At 36.9% G+C, this 19,631-nt stretch overlaps 1 protein-coding gene across 2 annotated transcripts in view; it reads left to right on the top strand.

The window, feature by feature from the left end:
• LOC101895484 (calmodulin-binding transcription activator 1) overlaps nt 1-19,631 on the top strand; it is a 180,981-nt gene that overhangs the window by 63,904 nt on the left and 97,446 nt on the right. The gene's annotated exons all lie outside the window — the stretch shown is intronic.

The raw sequence follows: 19,631 nt of genomic DNA, 5'->3' as shown, positions 1-19,631 counted from the left end.
AAATGTACGAAAAAGTACTAAATGGTACTAAATTATGTATTAGGTTAAGAGATATAGCTGGAATCCAAAAATTTGATCTGCAATTGAGATGTGAGAGTAATTTTGGAAAAGCGTCCTATAGGTTAAGAGATCCTAAAATATGATCCTGAGGTCTTTGTTGGTATCTGGAATTGAGATATGGGAGTGATTTTAGAAATGCGCCCCATATTTGTACGAAAATTAATAAATGTTACTAAATTACGCATTAGATTAAAAGATAGGGCTGGAATGCCAAAATTTGATCTTGAGGTGGTCTCTGTTGGTATTTAAAATTGAGATTTGGCTGTGGTTTGGGCATGCGTCCTATATTTGTACAAAAGTACGAAATAGTACTAAATTTGATAATGGACGAAGGAATGCAGCTGAAATCCTGAAATTGGAGTCTCGGAGTTTAATGTTCAGGCCTCTGTTGTTTCTGGTGGTCTTAGAAACATGTACGATATTTGTATGAAATATACTAACATGCATGGTACAATAAAAAGGTAAGGTAGAGCTATCAGCTGATTACACTTTTATTCTAAGCCGGGCGCGCTTTAATGATATTAACCAGATTTGCCATATAACTGGAAGACTGAACACTTAGGATCATATTTTTGGGAGAACATTCGGGTATCTCATTCATTCTTCGCGCTTCTGGACTCATTTTAAAAATGGACAAAAACATTAAATGTAAAGAAAACAACTTGTTGCCTATAATTTTGAATAATTCTGACAGGAAGCGGGTATAGTCTCAGGGCTGTATTTCTGTAGTTTTACGAAGCTGTTCTACCTCCTTATTGTACCATGCTAACATACTTAATTTGGTATTGTGTGAAGCAATATAACTGGAATCCCGAAATTTGATATAGAGTTCTAAGTTGGTATCTGGGACTAAGATAGGGAGGTGGCATTGGAAATGTGCAATATAATTGTACGAAAAGTACTGAATAACACTTTCTTTGGTATTGGGTGAAGGGATAGAGATAAAATTATAAAATTTGATACTTAGACTACTGATGGTATCTATGTTTGATATTTGGCGGTGGTTTGGAAATGTGTCCTATATCTTTACGAAAAGTACTAAATGGTTCTAAATTGGGTATTGGGTGAAGGGATAGGCCTGGAATCTAAATTCGATGTTGAGGTCTCAGTTGGTATCTAGAATTGAGACATGAAGCTGGTTTTGGAAATGTATACTATAGAGGGATAGATATGAAATTTTTCAAATTTGATATGGGGGCCATTTTTGGTTTCTACGAGTATGAAACTCGAAATTCTCTTACACTATCGTTAGAAAATATTTATTAATTTTTAAACATTTATTTTTTTTCAAAACATTTACCAATTGAAATTAAAATATTTCCTATTTTCCCAACCCTTTACATTTGATTATCTCGGCGATAACGAAAATGAGCCAACAATTGTTATCTTTGTTAACTACTTTTTTTTTGGACTTTGATGGACATTTGTTCTGTTTATCAGATGCCCTTATCTTTGGTCTGAGACAACTATTAACACATAAGCTTCATTTCCTCCACACATGTTGAGAGTTTTTTCGACTTGTGTTGGAATGAGAGAAAGTAATCTCAGTTGGAAGGAGAGAAAGTAATCTCAGTTGGAGTGAGAGAAAGAGTTTGAGTTTCCAAACAAACGTCACAACTTTCCAGTGGCCTTCAGTAGTGTTTATTTATTTATTTATTTATTTATTTATTTTTTTTTTTTCAAGACATGTGTTCTATCAACATCTTATCACTTTTTCGCTCCATTTTTTTCTTGCTCACTCGTATTTATACTTATATCACATTACTTTTACTGTTAATTTATGGAGGTTTTCCCAAGGGGGATTTTCAATAAGCCTACCATAATATGCAGATTTTTATGACTATTAAAAAAAAATGAAATAACTTCGATAGCTTAATATTGGCGTCCAGTTCAAGAGGGCTTCTACATATAAGGAGATCTTCTGGAGCCTTTTATATTTAAAAATAAACTAAAGGTTCGCCAGGTTTATTTAAGATATTTAAAAATTCCAAGAGTTACTGTGCATATTATACAATTAGTGTGTTATTCGGGGTTTCTACGGACAGATTGAATGAATTAATGATTTGTAAAAATGTTCTAGATATAGAAGACCTTCTAGCCGGACACAGAACTATTGAAAGTTTTTTAGTTATAAGAGGCGTATATAAAGGACATAAATTACGATTTTGAAATCTTCTTAAAATGGAAAACCTTTAGCGAAGATATTGTCATACAGATCGCCAAATCCTAGATTTTCGGGAGGTCTTCCAACGATAAAAAAAAAACTATATTAGGTATCTTATATGTTATAATAAAAGAATCTTTTGTAGATTAATATCATAACTAGAACCCCTATTGACGGAAAATCTTGAAGAGGGGTTTTATGGACACAGAAGGGAACACCTAGAGGCTTTCTTGGAAAAGAAGATATTTAAAAAGTCATCTATAAATAGAAACCTATTAGACCCTAAATTGACCTTCTATGTGTAGAAGATCTTGAAATGGGTTTTTAGTGATGTGAAGACAGATTTTGTGTTAGCAAAAATGATTGTATGTGTGAAATTCGAAGAAAGTTGGATGCTTTTTTCGATTTCTTTGAGCGTTTTGTTTTTCAAAATCTTGAACCCTATGTGGGGAAGGTATCAGAAGAAATCTCTACAATATTTATAACAGATCTTCATTCATGAAAATATTTAGATGTGCCAAGTCTGAGTGGAATCGGATGTTAATTTCGAGTTTAATGAGTTTAATGGATATTCAAAATTTTGACTCTTTGTGGAGGAGATACCAGAAAGAGTAGACCGATATATGCCATCTTCACAGCATATCTTGTGTTAGTAGAAATAATGGGATGTGTGAAATATGAGGGTAACCGGATGCTTATTTCGGATCTTATAATCGTTTTGGTTATTCAAAACGTTGACCCTTTGTGGGGATGGTACCAGAGGGAATGGTTCGATCTCTACTATCCCTATAACAGACCTTGTATTGATTGAAATATTGAGACGTGAGACAAATCTGAATGGAATCGGATGTTAATTTCTCGTTTTATAAGCTTTATGGATATTCAAATTTTTGACCCTTTGTTGGGGAGGTACCCGAGGGAGTGGACCGATATATCCCACCTTCACGCCACGCCTTGGGTTAATAAAAATATTTTTTTTATTTGTGCAATATAAAGACAATCGGATTCTCACATCACATTTTCTAAGAGTAATAAATCTTCAACATTTTGACCCTTTGTGGGGGAGGTACTTGATGGGGTGTACCGATGTTGTTAGGTTAGGTGCGAAACCTAGCACTGATGCAATTATTAGGATTTGAAAAGTTGGAGCAAAATCGGTTTATCCTTTCTTTTTCTGTGCAGTTAAATATTTTGGTGAGGTGAGGTACCCGAAGGAGTTGTCATATATTAATAATGATATTACGATGTACCAAGTTTGGGCCGAATCAGATACTCCTTTCGAGAGTTACTGTGTGCATCAGCCAGACGGACGGACACCACTAGATCGACTTCAGATGTCCGAAAACAGAATTAGTCCAAAGAGACCTAGGGTCTAAAACCGTTATTTCAAAGAGGCACGTTTTGGTTATATGCGCATCAGCCAGGCGGACGGACACCACTAGATCGACTTTAGATGTCCGGAAACAGAATTGATCGAAAGAGACCTAGGGTCTAAAATCGTTATTTCAATGAGGCACGATTTGTTTATATCAAATGATGCCCATATTCGACGGACCCATCTGGCAACGCCATAACTTTTGACAGAGATGTCACATCGCTTAATGACATACCGCGTTTGAGGCGTCAGTCCAAGCAGATTTTTACCATGAACCAATACACGCCACGCGAGCGCTCTGAAATAGTTGAAATTTTCAAGATCGCAAAAACGCCGTTCTCAGCAGTTGGGTATGGCTCGGTCCACTTTACAACGGATTATTCGCATTGATTTGCATTTGTTCCCGTATAAGATTCAGTTGACGCAAAGAATGTTGCCTGCTCGTCGATTGGAATGGGCCCAAAGGGCCCATAGATCCGACGAATATGGGTAATCCTGTATACCCTCTCTAGTCATATGACTAAGGGTATATTAAGTTGATTACATTCTAAAATTTCCAAATGGCCTTTTCTTCGCGCATTGACCACATTCAGTTGCTAAGTTTAATTGGAACAAGATAATGAAAATAATTAATACTCCATCCTTTTTCCAAAAACCATTTTGGCCGTCGTCGGTCATTCGCACAATGCGTCAAGTATCTGTGTGTTCGCGATGACGCGTGTGACGTCTAGCTGGCTGCCTGGGTGACTGACAGACGGACTGGTTGGCAAACAAATATGAAGTTGGCACTTCTTCCATTTCATTAAATTTTATTCTATTGGAATGCCTTCCTGTAATTCGCACATCGTTACCGCACGGATAAGCGCGTGTGTGTGATGGCAGCAAAGCGCCCATATTGTTTTGCGTTGAAATGTCCCCAAGAAGAAGAAAAAGGAACGATAGGTAGAAAAAAAAAAAAACACAAACAAACATAAAACGACAATGTAGACTACGACGAGGACGTGGAATAAAAACACCTTTGCACAACAGACAATTGAGACTACTAAGAACGTTTTGTTTGTCAACGGGCTATGAATGACAACAACAAATAGCGAGGCCACACTCGCACACACACGCATCCAAAAAAAGGTGGGGGAAATGATAAAGACACATACATGTCTATAAAATAACAATAAAAAACGCTTTTTGCAAAAGGTGAATGGATGGACGGACGGACGTGGTCCTAAAAAAGACCTCGCAGATTGTACGGTCTACTGTTGCTGGTTATGGCCTCAAGGATAAGAAACACACATGAAATATAAAAAGAGAGTACAAAACCAAAACTTTTGTTGTACCAAGTTTCCATTGTTTTTCCTCACTTTTTTTTTTTCTTGTGAATTGTTGTTTTGTATTGAAAACAGTTTTTCTTTTCTATTTTCCTTTGTGGTGGTCTATTGAAAAAAATATGATTTTCCTATTGTCTTAAAATCGCCCATCTCTCCCTCAACTTTAGGGAATCTAAAGATTTCTACATTCGCCACCAACAAGTCAAAGATTTCAAAGGACCTATCCCATTCACTTCGCATGAAGTCAGGTATGAATGGGTGAAACATGTTTAACGACGGAAACTTTTTTACAGCTGTTGCTATTATTGTTGATGTGGTACTAGTTTGCTGGTAGTGGTGTTAATATTGTTAACAGTGTCAACATGTTGAGTATTGTGTTGAAAGCTGTATTGAAAGCGCCGTACACACATGTGTGAACATATGTCAAAGGTGTGTGTGTTCCAACGTGGTGGCTGGGAGTGGGGAAAGGTGGTTGATATACACCTGTAAAATATATTTACAACCAGTTGATGTAAATTGTAAATATAAATGTAGCAGTTTTGTTGTAAATATAGAAAAGGAACGGATAGCAACTCGTGGCTGTATAAAGAAAATAATTTTAAAGTAAGTTTAATCGGAGGATATATTTGTCTCGTAATTTGAAAGGAACTTGAAAATTTTTAAAAAAATGTCCGAAAACTACCACTTAAATGAATACGAAGACGTGAACCTGCATAAGAATTTTTTTGTCATAGGTTGTAGTACCTATTACGAACTTTAAATACGAACTTTTTACAATTGCGGTGAATAATGTCGCAAAATCATGAAAATATGGAGAATCGGGAGGTACCGTCATTTGGGGGATATACGAAGACGTGAACCTGCATACGACATTTTTTTCCATAGGTAGTAGTACCTATTATGAACTTCAAATACGAAATTTGAAATAATTCTGGTAAATAACGTCGCCAAATTCATGAAAATACTGAATATCGGAAGGTACCGTTATATGGGGCCTATACGAAGACATGGACCTGCATACAAACATTTTTGTCATATGTTTTAGTACCCATCACGAACTTTAAATACGAAATTTGAAATAATTCCGGTAAATAATACCGTTATATGGGACTATACGAAAACGTGAAGCGACATGGCCCATTTACGAATTTAACCTGCTTACTGGTAAACTATGCATGTATACAAAATTTTAGCCTTCTACCTCAATTCGTTCGTGATTACAATAGACAGACGGACTTCGCTATAGACGGACTTCGTCATAGAATTTTACGCTGATCCAGAATATATTTGTGGGGTCTATTATGAATATTTCGAGGAGTTACAAACGGAATGACGAAGCTAAAATGCCCTCCATAAAATGGTGGAGGGTATACAAAGATTTAAGGCGACCAACATATTCGAAGTACGTCCTGTACACATATAAAGGTTTTTGTTCTGGATTTTCGAATTTGCAGGTGGGTAAGACCTTAAGGCCAGTGCTCTTGCGTATAATAATGTAATAACACTACGAAAAACGGGCTAACGACGCTCCGGTCCCACTTTCGTCGTTTTAAAAACCCTGACTCTGCAAGGAATGACTTAAATTTACTTTTGTTTTTAGATGTCCTTTAAAAGTCTACCATCTTTAGAGAGTCTTCTGCTACCACCTAAAGGAGTGGAAGATTCCTTTTCTTATTGTTCTTTGGAAGATCCCAATTAGTCGTTCGAAAAATAGAACACCTCTTGAAGATCTTAGAACTCTAGAAGACGACTCAAATATCTTCGCTGCACTGAAGATTGTGTTTTGAAGGTCTCCGAAATATAAAAGACCTTATGAGGGTCTTCCATCTTTGAACGGTCTTTGAACTACTGGAGACATTTCATAATTTATAAATTAGCAGCAGAAGATCTCTTCAAGGGTTTCTTTGTTTTCAAAGACATCTTTAGATCTTTTGTCCATGAAGTTACTCCTGACTAAAGAAGACCTCTTAAAGTCCTCGAACTATAGAATAGGTTTAAAAAACAACTATCCCTAGAAGTCTACTTGGGAATACCTAACTTGATTATACCCATTCAAAGTCTTGTAACAAAAAAGTTTTCCAGACCTTTCAACGATCCACTCTTAAAGGCGATCTCTTTATAAAAGTCCTGTTAAAAATGTCCTATATAAAAAAATGCCTTCTAGAAAATTAGAACTTCGTAATATTCTACGACCTAACAACAGAAGACTTCTTCAAGATCTTTGAAATAAAAAACACCACTTTTGAAGATCTTTTTATACCCAACAGCACATAGTGGTAATGGTTTATGTCTTTGTGCTTTTTTTTGTAACATGGAGAAGGAAGCGAGACAGACCGGTTGTCACTTTTGAAGATCTTCATAAACCACTTTCTGAGTCGATTTATGCATGTCAGTCCGTCCGTCCGTCTGTTCATGTATATTGGTGAACAAAATGCAGGTTGCATTCATCATCCGATTGAGATGAAATATTCAAAACAATATTTGTTTGGCCCAAGGAATTGGTGGGAATCGGATCAAGTTTTGATATAGCTCCCATTTATATCTTCAACCGATTTTTGGTTAATTATGAACCAAATCGCATTATAAGTCCAAATGACCTGAATTTTGAATCGGTTCAGATATAGCTATAGCTCCCATACATGTGTTTTATCCGATTTGGGATTTTAAGTCTCTCACATGGAGATTTTAAGTCCCTCACTCACATTTGGGGTTAATTGTGCACCAAATCGTCAATATCAGTCCAAATGACCTGAATTTTGGCATTTCCGACGGAATTCAGTCGAGAAATAAATACATTAAATTTGGTGAAAATCAGTTCAGATATAGCTATAGCTCACATATGTATGTTTCATACGATTTGGGGGTTTTAAAACCCTCACATGCGTATTATTCATTCCCCAACTAGATGTCAGATATAGTCCAGAAATACCTCTGTCAAACTTTATGGAGATGGGATAATATTTGGATATAGCTTCCATATCTATCTTTATCCGATTTTAGGTTTATTGTGCACTAAATGGCGTATATCAGCCCAAATGGACGGAATATTGGCACATTGGACCAAATTCAAGTACATCAAACTTTTATGAAAACCGGTTTAGATATATATAACTCCCATATATATATTTCATCCGATTTGGGGTTTTAAGAACTTCACATGCGTAATATTTATTCCCCAACAATGATCTTTGGTACTAGATATCAGATATAGCTCAGAAATAAGAGCCTAAAATCGGTTCAGATTTAGATATTGCTTCCATATATATCATTATCCGATTTTAAATTTATTGTGCACCAAATGCCTAATATCAGCTCAAATGGACTGGATGTTGGCACATCCGATCGAATTCAGTTTAGAAGCAAGTACTTCCAATTTTTGTGAAAATGGTTTCAGATATAGCCATAACTCCCATATATATGTTTCATTTGATTTTGTGTTTAAGTCCTTCACATGCGTAATATGTACATACTCCATAACAAGGATATTTGATATCGGACTCCAGATGCAGCTCAAAAACAGATCTGCCAAATTTTATATAGATCGGATCTGATTTGGATATAGCTCCCAAAAATTCGGTTACTACAGCCAGTCTTCATATAGCCCAGCATTCACCGAAACTGTTTCAAATTGCGTATTTAATGTTCCTAACTGGTACTACAGCATGTTACAGAAATTCGTATAGTTCCCATATATCGGTACCTCCCTATATGAATTTTATTAGCTACATTATTCACGGGATTTTTTTCCAAGTTTTGTATATTGTAATGACATATGATAAAAGTTGCCTTTGCAGTTCCACGTCTTCGCATAGACTCCAATATAGCGGCTATATTCGGTATTTTAAAGAATTTTTAAAATTTCCAAATTCGTTCAAAATGTTGTAGGGTATTCAAAGTTCGGCCTGGCCGAACTTACTGCTTTGTTGCTTGTTTTTTCCACATTTAGGGTTAGTTTCAAACTGATAACCTTCGGTTTTTTGGGATCTGCGAGCCGACGTTGCTCATTACTTTGTAATAAGAAAAGTAAGTTACTTTGCTTTGTATTTTGTTTTTATTAAGGAATAAGTTATTACTTTTGAACTTCTGGTTATGCGGTTCATACAGCTTTCAAATTTTCGTTGGTTTCTAGAGTTTTTCCATGCATAGATCACCCCTTGAACGTATTCTTCGCATGCGAAATCTCTAGCAATTCTATTAGATATTGACGGATTCTGATCTTACTGTTGAAGTCTTTCTTCATCTAGTCTACCAATTAAAGCTCACCTGCTGGGTTGTTATGTATAGAGCCCCCTTAGATAGTATTCTATCATTAAAATGCTTTTTATTTTGGAACTATAAGTTATTCATTTCTTTTGTTTTGAAGTATTTTCGCCCAAACCCTCCCATAGCCAGAGCTTCTTTAAAAAATCCTTAGAATTGTCGAAAAAGTGTCATGAATGTTATAATGTAATGCAAAACAATGCCAATAACAGTATAATTATATACATGTGTAAAACAGACACACGCATACACACAAACTTAAATATTCCTACGGAGTACAAAACATATGTGCAACAAAGACAACAACTACACCCATACACACATTACACAATACTTAATCATATTTCTTCTCCTTGCTTCTCTCCGATGGGGTTTTGTTAAGTGCGTTTTGTTTTTTCATTTGTTTTGGTGTGTTGATTGTTTTTTATTGTTAATTTTATTTTTGCATTGTTTTGGGCCACATACTAAAAACGAAACACCAATAACAACAACAAGAACAATGGTGGCATTGTACTCGAAGAATAGGAAGACAAGAACGTAGTTGTCCTCGTAGCCATCGTTGTCGTCGTCGTCGTTTTTTGCGTTTTGAAATAAAATTAAAAGGTTATTGTTTTTGGGAAAAAGTGGAAAATTTTGCCCAAAAGTCATATTTTTGTTTATTTAATGTCTTCTTCGTTGTCGTCGTTTTTTTTTTTCTTCTTCTTCCACATAGAACAACTTGTGTATTTTTGGGATTTTGATGTGTAGAAGGGGACATACAAGTTAACTACTCATGTTCGGTTTTTAGAAAAAGAAAAGATCTACACACTTTTGTGTACCGGCCAGGGATGGAAGCATAAATTACTATTTGTACTTTTTTGCGGTGCTTGCAGGACACTTGACAGGGATTTTTATACAACTGTGTGAAGAGGTTATTATATTTTTTTGGCCAGAAAGTTTGTAACACCTCGAAGTATTGGTGGTCCTACACCCATAATACTGCTCATTATATCTCGATGAGTAGAGTGAAGAATTTCAATTTTGAGAAGTGTGAATCTGTTCGTTGGACGTTCAGTATATTGCTATTTGTAATCAAGCTCCAGGCCACAACTATGGACCGAGGGCCCCAAAATTCAAATTCAAACGCCATAATTTTTATTTTTTTTTTTTTTAATGTGAATGACAGCAAAAGATGTCGGAAATAGCATCAAATTTTAGAATATGTTTAGATTTGTTCGAATTCGTCACTTTTGGCACGTTTTATGGCCTTCAAACGGTCAATTGAACCCTCACACGTTGCCCGAATAATGCGGTATTTTGACTCATTTCCGGCAAAGCGCTTGCTTGAGGTGATCGACACTTTGGTATTTTTTAGTGCCAACCTTGCTTTTCAAAATACTCCAGACACAATAGTCCAACGGATTGGTATCCGGAGATTTTGGTGACCATTATGCGCTGGAAATGAAATGAGAAACCTCATTTTGTAACCATTCTTGGGTGGTGCGTGCTGAGTGCGATGGTGCTGAGTGCTGTTGGAAAGTCCAAGGTCTGCGGTCAAAAAAAAAAAAAGAGAAAAAAAACAATATTTGCAAGGCTTTAATACACCCTCCAGAATATTTTCGCGATAATATTCGGCATTTATTCTAATGCCACGATCGATTAATACAGGCGGAGAGCGACCATCGGCTGTTATGGCGGCCCACACCATCACCACAGCCGGCGCTTCAGTTCTGGTGGCCAACCGAAGGTGCACATTTTCAGCTGCCCTCTTTGGCAAGTAAACACGATAATTTTGTTTGTTTACAAACTGCTGGACAACGAATGTTTTCTCATCGGAGAAAACCAAATTCGGCAGTTCACCACTTTCGGCCAAGCGATGCAACTCTTTAGCTCTTTTGAGTCTATTTTCTTTCTTTTGCGGTGTAAGTTCTTGCACTTTTTAGAATTTCAATGGCTTTACCCCGAGCTCATTTTTCAATATTTGCTGAATGGTATATTGCGATATGTTCAGCTCACGAGACATTTTTCGGCCACTGCGGGTTTCGATCAAGTACCATCTTTACTTTTCGAACCATTTCTGCTGATGTTGCTGTTTTCTTCCGTCCACTTCCTTGACGTCGGGTTACGCCACCAGTATCACGGAAACGATGCGATGGTACGAGACACAAAGGATATATTCACATTTAAATGCTGGAGTGCACTAACGATAGCCACTTGTGATCTTCCAGCCAAATATAAAGAAATCACACTATCACGCTTGAATTCCATCAAGAATAACTTTTTTTCTAGAAAATTCTCACCAAAATGCGCTGTGGTTTTCATTTGGTTTTCATAAATACCAGTCTTATACAAATTGAGGACCTTAAAAAAGTCTTTAATAGTTAGAGACTCTTCAAAGATATTTAAAAACTTGTTAATGGAATATGGACGGAGAATACTATATATGCGGTCTTCTAAAAATATAGGATCCTCTTGCATTTACATATAAATTGAAAGCGTTCCAGAAGTTTTGCATACAAAAAACTATCCATCACGAGTCATGTGTATTTCGGGGTACTGTGAAGAGGTATTTCGTTGATAGAATATACCACAGATCTTCAAAGAATTGAATATCTTCTACATATCTTTTATGGATAGAACAACATCCACTGATCTTCTATGGGATCTTCTCCTCTCTACGGGGGCCTTCTCCTATGGACGGAGGATTTTGAAGGGATCTACTTTACTATCGATGCGGTCTTCGAAAAATATAACATCCTCTTGCATTCACATATAAACTGAAACCGTTCTAGAAGTTTTGCATAAAAAATATCCATCACGAGTCTGTATTGAAGAGGTATTTCGTTGATAGAAGGATATTCTATGTCACAGGTATTCTTTGAATAATAAATCTACCACAGCTCTTCAAAGGATAGAATATCTTCTACAATTCTTTTATTTATAGAATACCATCCACTGATCTTTTATGGTATCTTCTCCTCTCCACAGGGGCCTTCTCCTGACCATATGTGGTCTGTGAAAAGTCTTCTATGAAAGAAGATCCTTAAAACATCCTTTTAGAGGCCTTAAAAAATCTTTTGTAAAAGGTAGACCTATACTGTAGAGACCTTTTTTATGTAGAAGATCTTAAAAGGTTCTCTGTAGATTGAAGTCCTTCAAGAGGTCTTCCATAGAAAATATCTTATGTATATTGAGGATCCTCAAGAAGTCCTCAAGAAAATAGTACGCATTTTCAAAATCACCACCAGATCTTAACACAAGATACCAACAGAGACATGAATATGAAATTTCGGGATTCCAGCTCTACCCCTTCACCCAAAATACAATTCATTGCCGCTTAGTACTCTTCCAACAATTATTGTACACATTTCCAAAACCACCTGCATATCTTAAACTCTGAAACCTAAATTTACATCTATTTAGTACCACTTAATATATATCTAGTCCCACTTTGTACATTTTCAACAATTAAAGTACACTTTTTCAAAATCACCGGCATATTTTAACCACAGGCTTCGAGAGTGACATATATGTCAAATTTCAGGATTTCAGCTCCCAACACCTAAGTCAGTTTCATTTAGTACTTTTCCAATGATTGTAGTACGCATTTGTAAAACCGCCACCAGATACCAACAGAGACCTTAATATGAAATTTCGGGATTCCAGCACTATCCCTTCACCCAATACCCAATTTAGTATCATTTAGTACCTTTCGAACAACTATAGTACACATTTCCAGAAGCAATCTCCAAATCTCGATCTCAGATACCAAAAGTTATCTAAACATTTAGAATTTTATCACTATCCCCTCACCCAATACCAAATGTAGAAACCAACTCCATATGTCCAGGTTACACATGAACAGTGACCCTTATACCAAATTTCATATTTCAAGCACTATCTGTTCAACCAATACCAAAGTGTTCTAAATTTAGTACTATTAAGTACTGCTCTCCTAGTACAGATTTCCAAAACCACCCCTTGATAACAAACCTACCACCAACACCAAACCCAATACAAAAAAAAAAAAAAAAAAAAAAATTCTAGCTTTATCCGTTCACCCTAAAACAAACTGTTCCAAATTTAGTACCATTGAGTACAGACCGCGTACATATATCAAACAAACTTACTTACCAACCTTTATTCTCATATCGAATTTTAAGTTTTTGGCTCTATCCGTTCAATATAATAGCAAATTGTACCATCTTAGAAGTTTAGAACCATTTTAAAACTTTTCTCTTCTTTAAAGTTCGAAATTCCAAAAACCCCTTGGTACATCTATCCTGCAGTCCATCCGTGACTCTCTTATTTTCAGAATTCTAGCTCATTCCCTTTGTCCTATACAACGTATTCAATTTTTTGTACTTGTCGTACCTTTTTAGTACGATTTTTCAAAAACCCAGCACGCTTACGAAAAAAAGGCTGACCCACGTGCAAAACATCAAATTCTAGCTTCAGTTATTTCACTACTCCTTTATATATAGATGAAGGGCTTTTACGAGGTCTTTCTTCGATACAAGGACTTCAGAAGGTTTTCTATGAGCAGAAGATATGTTTAAAGATGTCCCATATATTGAGAATATTTTGAAATTCCTATAAAGTTGGAACACAATCCAGGGGTGTAAGAAAAACACACAGCGAATAATTTTTTACATTACGTTTTAATGGGTTATTCTTCTCGAACAGCTACCACGTTTGTGATGGGTGAACGGGTTCTTCCATTTCACCTTCTTCCATTTCACCTTCTTTAGATTCAAGACTTTCACTGGGTCTTGTATTGGTACTAGATATGTTTCCAATAAACAACGTCTTGTTAATCATTTCCCATTCCTGGTGAACTCCCTTGCATTCCACTATACCTATTTCTATTTCGCATTCATAATTTCATTAAATTTATTTTTTTATTTTCATAATTTAGTTGTTGCTATTATAATTACTGTTTAGATAATATACAGTGTGTTATGATAATATTCACATCTATTTTGAATAGCCTTGCTGCTTAACTAAGTGTGTGTATGTAAATGAGTACCTAATATTGTGGCCTCTACTTCCATTGTTACAGTATTTCTTTAGAGAAGTACTAGCTCACTTTCTCACTCTCTCTCTCTCTCTCCCTCTATTTGTACCCACCCACACTCACTCCCACCATTATCTCTGGGTATTTTGTGTACTCTTCTAATTCTGTTGTGAGATAGGCATTGTTTATTCTTTTATTTTTGTTGTTGCATTAAATGTCTGTAGGTGTTGTTGTTGGTTTTTACACATTATATCTTTGTTACACTCCAAAATCTGTGTTAAGGATTTCTCTTGCATGCATTGTTGTTGTCTATAGTGTATGTTGATGTGTGTGTTTTTCGTTGTTACATTTCGTATTGCCAACCAAGGGACCTTTTACCAACTAAACATGCATAAGTGGCACTTATACGACAAAGGTAATTGTTTATTTGTTGGTCCCTCGTTTCATATGATACATTTAAAGAGAGACTGGAAGAGACAGAGAGTATGAGGTGGAAAATTGTATGGTTCTCTTAACTAGCTTTATTACAAATGAATGTGGGATATTAAGGGCCATGAGACGATGTAGATACTTAATTATAAATAAAACCTGTGTGCTTTGGTGTTAATTCTAAAACAATTGGAGGAGTTTCTGTGTGGAAAAATGGAAATGTAAGACATAAAAAGTAAGAATTTTGTAAAAAATATATTTTCCAATTTAATATGTATGAAGTCTTATTTAGAAAATAAAATAAAATCATTCCAAAATCCATGATTGGTGGATAAATACAATACAAGCCGACATGGGGTTAGTGGCCCAGTAGTCAGCACTTTGAGGATTTCCTTATCTTAAAAAGTCCAACGTTTGGAATGCAAATTCATTTTAATTAAAAATTCCCTAACAAACTTTCAATACATTTTTACAATTTAATTTTTACAATGTAATTGATAAAATTCATTAAATAAGTAAAATAGTTTTTTTTTGTGTCAATTTATTTATTTATTTATAATATAATATTAATTACTATTTGTGAAATTATACAAAATCTGTGTAGTGATGTTCAGTTTTTTATAATTTTGACTATAATTAGAGGGAAAAAAAAAACAAATTGATTTTTTAATCGCAACTACCGAAGAAGTTGGAAAAGACCGATGAAAAGTTGACCAAAATATAATTTTTAATAAAAAACTATTTTTTTAATGAATTTGTACACAAGGATTGCTGAAAATATGCTCAGGCTAGGAGAAGTTTTTGTTATATTAAGGTATATATTATTTTTTGTAAACTAATTTTTTGCCAGAGAATAAATAAAGAGAATAGAAAAGAATAATAAACAGATGACCCTTTGAACAAAATGCAAGGATATATGAAGTCTGGAAGATAGTAACCCTTTGTGGAGCAGGTACCAGAAGGGTTGGGTCGATATCTATCATCTTTACACGAAATCTTCTTCTGTTGGAAGAAATATTGAGATGTGTGAAATTTACAAAGGATCAGACGACTATTTCGCATCTCATGAGCACTTTGGAAATTCAGAAGATCAACGCCTTTGTTTGGGAGGTATTAGAAGGGGTGGATCGATATATACCATCTTCACACCAGGTCATGTATTAATAACAATATTGCGATGTGTGAAATTTGGAGGGAATCGGAGGCTTTTTTTGTATTTTATGAGAATTACGATTATTCAAAATTTTGATCCATTATGGAAGAGGTACAAGAATGTGGTGTCCAATGTATTCCATGTTCGCACTTAATCTTCTGTTGATAGTAATAATTTTATGAGCTTCATGAACATTTTGAATGAATTTTGACCTGTTGTAAGGAAAGTGCGAAAGGTGGTACGTTCTATCCATTTCTTCAAAGCAGATCTTGTGTTGGTAGAAATATTGAATGGTGCAAAATTTCAATCGGACTCTTATTTCACATTGTATAATAGTTAAAATTGTTCTAAATGTTGACCCTTTGTGTGGGATGGACTTGATAAACTGGACCGATATTGTCCGTTTTCGCACCTGACCTGACACTGACAAAAATGTTCGGATTTACAAGGTTTGCACAAAATTGAATGATCCTTTCTCTTTCAGTGAGATAAATTATTCCCTTTTGTGTGGGAGGTACCAGAACGAGTGCGACGATGTGGCCCATCTCCGGCTTGTATCTAAGTTTGAAAATAATTTTGTCATGTACCAAGTTTGGACCAAATCGGATATCCCCTTTAGAGTTTACGTGCGCACCAGCCAGACAGACAGGCAGAAGGACGGATGGAGAATCCTAGATCCACTCTAAATGTCCTGAAACGCATTTGGTTCAAATCGTTATTTCGATTACGCACATTTTGTTATTAACAAAAGCTTTTCTATGAAAGGCTCTCTTGCGTTATATCGTTACTCACACGCCTCACTGTCTATGGATAACTGAGGCTTGTGACGTTGTGACGTTACTTATACGAACCGTAGCCCCGTTAATACTCCCTTATTTCACTTCGCTTCGCTTCCTACTTCAACTACTCTAAATAACAAAATAACTAATACATTCTCAATATTGTATTTCTTCGTATATCTTACTTGCCTCTACCTGATTTCTCTTTCAAATTGTCCACCTTAAATTCATTCAATCCTACATTTTCTCGATAAAATACAACATTGACCAGTTGATTGATTACTTTGTAACATAACTTTGTGTAAAAATATATGGCTTTTGTCTGCCGGTAATCTGGTAATGGGGAGTTAAACAAGACACACTTAATGGTTACAAGCCATTTGCCATGTTCGAAAGTAATCGCATACCTCTCTCCCTTCCTGTCATCGTCGAACCAAACATTGTTGCATCAGCGGCAGATAGGAGGAGATGACACAATATCCAATTTAAGGTGATGAACAAATTGAAAGGTGAAAGGTAGATGTTTGGGTCTCTAACACACCAATAAAGCAAAGTTTACTTCTCAACAAGAAACGCTTTCCCACACTATTGCCGTTTAACGTGTCGTCAAAATGTCTGTGTCAAATAGACTGTCAATTGGTGGGTGGGGGTGTTTGGTCAAAACACCAACAGATGCTGACCATTGTGGATGTGGATGTGAATTTAGGGCGTTTTGTTTTGTTGTTGTTCGATGGGGGTTTGTCTTGCCAGCAGCAAGAAGAACAACAACAATTACAATTCCAAGCAATTAAATCACTTTGATGGTAATTTGGATTAATATTGTAATGTCGATTTTGGATATCCGAACAATTAGTTAGACCCGTGGTGGCTACTTTTCTACCATCTCCCCTTCTCTCTTTGCCTCAACCAAAGCGAAACTTGTATTTGACTCACGTTGATGCTGGGCTAAATGTTCTAAAATTGGGTTTGTTTAGCTATTGGCCAAAATCAAATGTTAAAGTTAACTTCTGTACGCTTATTCAGGAGCAATTCTTCGAAAAGAAAGGAAGGGAAAGAGATATGTCCTTTATTTGAAATTATGAGAAATGTCAGACAAAAAATCCTCTCAGATAGGTTTGCAGGAGTTTTCAGAGAGCAGCGGGCCAGCGTGTCTTCAAAGACCAGCTAGTGGGCCAGCGAGTCTTCAGAAGACCAGGTTGAGACCAACGAGTCTTTATAGGCCAGCTGGTGGTCCAGCTAGTCTTTATAGGCCAGCTGGTGGTCCAGCTAGTCTTTATTGATCAACTGGTGGGCCAACGAGTCTTCATAGACCAGCAGGTGGGCCAGATGACTGGCGGATCTTTATAGACTGCTTAGGTCTCCAGTTCATCTGGGAGCATAGACTCTCAGGGCCTTCAGCTCGTCTATGAGTAAAGACTCTCAGGGCTTTCAGCTCGTCTATGTGTATAGACTCTATGGGCCTCCAGCTCGTCTATGTGTATAGACTCTATGGGCCTCTAGCTCGTCTATGAGTATAGACTCTCTGGGCCTCCAGCTCGTCTATGAGTATAGACTCTCTGGGCCTCTAGCTCGTCTATGAGTATAGACTCTCTGGGCCTCCAGCTCGTCTATGAGTATAGACTCTCTGGGCCTCCAGCTCGTCTATGAGTATAGACTCTCTGGGCCTCCAGCTCGTCTATGAGTATAGACTCTCTGGGCCTCCAGCTCGTCTATGAGTATAGACTCTCTGGGCCTCCAGCTCGCCTATGAGTATAGACTCTCTGGGCCTCCAGCTCGCCTATGAGTATAGACTCCCTGGGCCTCCAGCTCGTCTATGAGTATAGACTCTCTGGGCCTCCAGCTCGGCTATGAGTATAGACTCTCTGGGCCTCCAGCTCGTCTATGAGTATAGACTCTCTTCTCCAGCTCGTCTATGGGTATAGACTCTCTGGGCCTCCAGCTCGTCTATGGGTATAGACTCTCTGGGCCTCCAGCTCGTCTATGAGTATAGACTCTCTGGGCCTCCAGCTCGTCTATGAGTATAGATTCTCTGGGCCTGCAGCTCGTCTATGAGTATAGACTCTCTGGGCCTCCAGCTCGGCTATGAGTATAGACTCTCTGGGCCTCCAGCTCGTCTATGAGTATAGACTCTCTTCTCCAGCTCGTCTATGGGTATAGACTCTCTGGGCCTCCAGCTCGTCTATGGGTATAGACTCTCTTCTCCAGCTCGTCTATAAGTATAGACTCTTTGGGCCTCCAGCTCGTCCATGAGTATAGACTCTCTAGGCCTTCAGCTCGTCTGTGAATATAGACTCTCTGGGCTACCAGCTCGTCTATGAAAATAAACTCTCGGGGAATCCAACTCTGGGCCTCCAGCTCGTCTATGAAAATATACTCTCTGGGCCTCTAGTTCGTCTACGAAAATATACTCTCTGGGCCTCCAGTTAGTTTATTGAAATAGACTCTCTGGGCCACCAGTTCCTTTATGAAAATATACTTTATGAGCCTCCAGCTCGTCTATGAAAATAGACTTCTAGGCCTTCATCTCGTTTATTAAAATGGACTCCATGGACCTATGGGTATCTCTATGGGCATCCTATGAAAATATACTACCTGAGAAAATAGAATATGATGTGCTCTAGCTCCTCTATAAAAATATAGACTATCTGCTCGTCAGCAGTCCTTCTGTAAATACTGAATATCATCCAGCTCTTCTATAACGACTCTTTTTCCCTAAGCTCGCCTCTTTCTCTCACGCATTTAAAGGCTCTTTCTCTCCTTTAGTATTTGCATTAAATTACCCATAGAATCGCTCATATATCAATTGGTAATTGATGAGCATTTGTGTTCAATTTGTATGTTTTATGTGGTTCCCAAAAACACATACAATCTCCTCCTAGCACACGCACGCACTCACTCATATTCACCTTCGTATCGTATATACGCACATTCGTTCAGTTTCGGAACTGAAAAGGACGACAACGATTAGAGGTAAATCTAAAATAGATTTATTAGCCAATTGCATTGTATACGACCTGTGATAATAGTCTCTCATTTTGTATATCCGTCGCAAACCTGCCAGCGGTTTGTTGCCAGAAAGTGAGGTGGTGA

The sequence above is a fragment of the Musca domestica genome, unplaced genomic scaffold (genome assembly GCF_030504385.1).
Source record: "Musca domestica strain aabys unplaced genomic scaffold, Musca_domestica.polishedcontigs.V.1.1 17, whole genome shotgun sequence".
Classification (NCBI taxonomy): Eukaryota; Metazoa; Arthropoda; class Insecta; order Diptera; family Muscidae; genus Musca; species Musca domestica.
Note: the sequence above shows the minus strand (reverse complement) of the source record. Positions and strands in the feature narration are given on the sequence as shown.